Here is a 3,410-nt window from a genome sequence, read left to right as displayed (position 1 = left end):
ATTGGAAAAGAAACTGCAAGGAGTACCTTGCTTCTTTGAAAACCAAAGAGGAAGGTAAGACATGCTTGAAAACAGTTTTTATGATTTCTTTAGCTACTATTAATTCTTCTATATGGGTATTAGATACCGGAAGTGCTCATAATATTTGCAATTCGTTGCAGGGACTACGAGTAAGTAGATGGCTGAAGAAGGGAGAAACTTACCTTCAAGTCAGGAACAGAGCAAATGTTGCTGCTGTAGCTATAGGATCTATTTCTTTAGCAATGCCTACGGGCAAGACATTAATATTGGAGAATTATCATTATGTTCCTAATTTTGTTGCAAATGTTATTTCTGTTTCTATGTTGGACAAACGTGGTTTTTATTTTAATATTAAAAATGGCATTTGTTCTACTTATTATGGTGATGACTTATACGTAAATGGCTATCTCCAATATGGCATTTATATTCTTCCCGATTTAAATGGCAATTCTGTCATGCATGTTTCTACTCTCAAAAGAGAGAGGAATAATCAAGTAAATGAATCATATCTTTGGCATTGTAGACTTTGTCATATAGGAGAAAAAAGGATTTCTAAGTTACATAAAGAAGATTACCTTAACAAATATGATTATGAATCATATGTAACTTGTGAATCCTGTCTCAAAGGAAAAATGACCAAAACTCCATTTATGGGACATGGAGAAAGGGCTACAGAATTATTGGGACTAATACATACAGATGTTTGTGGACCAATGAAAATTCAAGCCAAAGGAGGATATTCCTATTTTATCACTTTCACTGATGATATGTCTAGATATAGCTTTGTGTATTTAATGAAACACAAATCTGAGCCATTTGAAATGTTCAAAATTTTTCGCAGTGAAGTTGAAAATCAAACAGGTAAAAGCATTAAGGTGCTTAGATCTGATAGAGGAAGAGAATATCTAAATGATAATTTTCTTGAGTACTTAAAGAAAAATGGGATTCTTTCTCAATGGACACCTCCTGGTACTCCACAACACAATGGTGTTTCAGAGAGGAGGAATCGAACTTTATTAGATATGGTTCGATCCATGATGGGTTTTACTGATCTTCTATTGAATTTATGGGGCTATGCTTTAGAAACAGCAGCATATCTGCTAAATAAAGTACCCACTAAAGTAGTTTCTTCAACATCATATGAGATATGGAAAGGACGAAAACAAAATCTCAAGTACATTAGAGTTTGGTGATGTCCAGCATATGTTAAGAAATTGCAAAGTAATAAACTTGATGCTAGGTCCGATAAATGTAGATTCATTGGTTACCCTAAAGAAATAATGGGTTATTATTTCTATCACCCTTTTGATCACAAAGTGTTTGTGGCAAGAGGTGGAACCTTTTTAGAAAAGGAATTTCTTTCTGAAGGAAGACAAGGTGAAGAAATAGAACTTGATGAAGTTCAAGAAACCAATGAAATAGTACAAGCTCAAGAACATGAAATTCAAGTTAAGCAACCAACTTTGGATGTACTCAAACTAACACCAAATTTATCATCTTCAAGAGTTGAGGATAACGAACCAATAGTAGTTCAAAGAGAGATTAATGAACCAATCCTTGAACTACCTTTGGTACAAGAACTACCTCTTCGACGGTCCACAAGAGAACATCGTCCACCACTAAGGCTAAACCTAATGGTGCAAGATGATGTGGAAAATGGAATCGATTATGATGATAATGATCCTAAGACTTATGAAGAGGCAATGCAAAGTTCTGAAAGTCTAAAATGGCAGAGTGCCATGGAATCCGAAATAGAGTCTATGAGGATCAACAATGTTTGAACTTTAGTTGAACCCTCAAAAGACATAAAACCTATTGGTTGTAAATGGAATTACAAGAAAAAGATTGGAGCAGATGGTAAGGTAGAGACCTATAAAGCCCGTCTAGTTGCCAAGGGATACCGTCAAAAGGAGGGAATAGATTATGACGAAACATTTTCTCTTGTGGCAATGCTCAAATCTATTCGGATTCTACTTGCTATAGCAGCTTACTATGATTATGAAATATGGCAAATGGATGTGAAAACAGCTTTTCTTAATGAAGAACTCAAAGAGGAAGTGTACATGACACAACCTGAAGGTTTCACACTTCAGTCTGATCATAGTAAAGTTTGTAAGCTGAAACGCGCCATTTATGGGCTAAAGCAAGCTTCTAGAAGTTGGAACATTTGCTTTAATAAGACAATCGAAAAGTTCGATTTTATCCGGTGTGAAGAGGATCCTTGCATATACAAAAAATTTAGTGGGAGTACAGTCATTTTCTTAGTACTCTATGTTGATGACATATTACTAATAAGAAATGATGTACCAGCATTGCAAAATACCAAAACTTGGCTATCTCAACAATTCTCCATGAAAGATTTGGGAGAAGCAGCCTATATTCTAGGAATAAAGATCTATCGAGATAGATCTAAAAGGTTGCTCGGACTCTCACAATCTATGTACATTGATACCATATTGAAAATGTATAACATGGAAAACTCCAAAAAGGGCTATTTACCAATAGGCACTGGAATTACTCTCAGTAGAAAGGATTGTCCTAAAACTTCTGAAGAGACAGTACGCATGAGTAGAATACCATATGCTAGTGCAGTGGGAGCTATCATGTATACCATGACATGTACACGTCCTGATGTCGCATATGCGCTAGGAGTAGCCAGTCGATATCAGGCAAATCCAGGTGAGGAACATTGGAAAGTGGTTAAATCCAATATTAAATATTTAAGAAGAACCAAAGACCAATTCCTCATCTATGGAGATTCTGAACTTATACCAAAAGGGTTCACTAACGCAAGTTTTGCCTCAGACAAAGATGATAGCAAATCTACTTCAGGTTATGTTTTCACCTTAAACGGTGGTGCAGTGAGTTGGAAAAGTTCCAAACAAGCTACTGTAGCTGATTCAACAATTGAAGCTGAGTACATAGCAGCAAGTGAGGCTGCTAAAGAAGCTGTGTGGATGAAGAAGTTCATAAACAAGCTTGATGTGGTGCCTTCAATCAAAGAACCACTTCCATTACTGTGCGACAATAATGGAGCCATTGCACAAGCAAAAGAGCCAAGATCACATCAAAAATCTAAGCATATCTTGAGAAGGTATCATTTGATAAGAGAGATCGTTGAACGTGGAGACGTTGAAATTCAAAAGGTTGCTGAGAAGGATAATGCAGCAGACCTATTCACTAAGGTACTTGGATCAAAAGAGTTTGATAAGCACATGTGGGAATTGGGATTGAAATATATGATTGATTGGCTCTAGTACAAGTGGGAGATTTTGTTGGAAATACATGTATGCCCTAGATCCAATCTGTCATTGGCTCTAGTGCAAGTGGGAGATTGTTGGAGATAAGTGTGTATGTCCAACAAAATACTATTGTGAATTATTATTATT

The 3,410-nt window shown here is 36.1% G+C and overlaps 1 pseudogene; it reads left to right on the top strand.

Annotated features, from left to right (window-relative positions):
- The first annotated feature begins 2,585 nt into the window (after positions 1-2,585).
- LOC148563617 (secreted RxLR effector protein 161 pseudogene) lies at positions 2,586-3,111 on the top strand (annotated as a pseudogene).
- Positions 3,112-3,410: the final 299 nt, after the last annotated feature.

This window comes from Arachis ipaensis, chromosome B5 (assembly GCF_059453495.1).
Source record: "Arachis ipaensis isolate K30076 ecotype BB chromosome B5, ASM5945349v1, whole genome shotgun sequence".
Taxonomy (NCBI): domain Eukaryota; kingdom Viridiplantae; phylum Streptophyta; class Magnoliopsida; order Fabales; family Fabaceae; genus Arachis; species Arachis ipaensis.
This window is presented reverse-complemented; position numbering and strand designations above follow the sequence as displayed.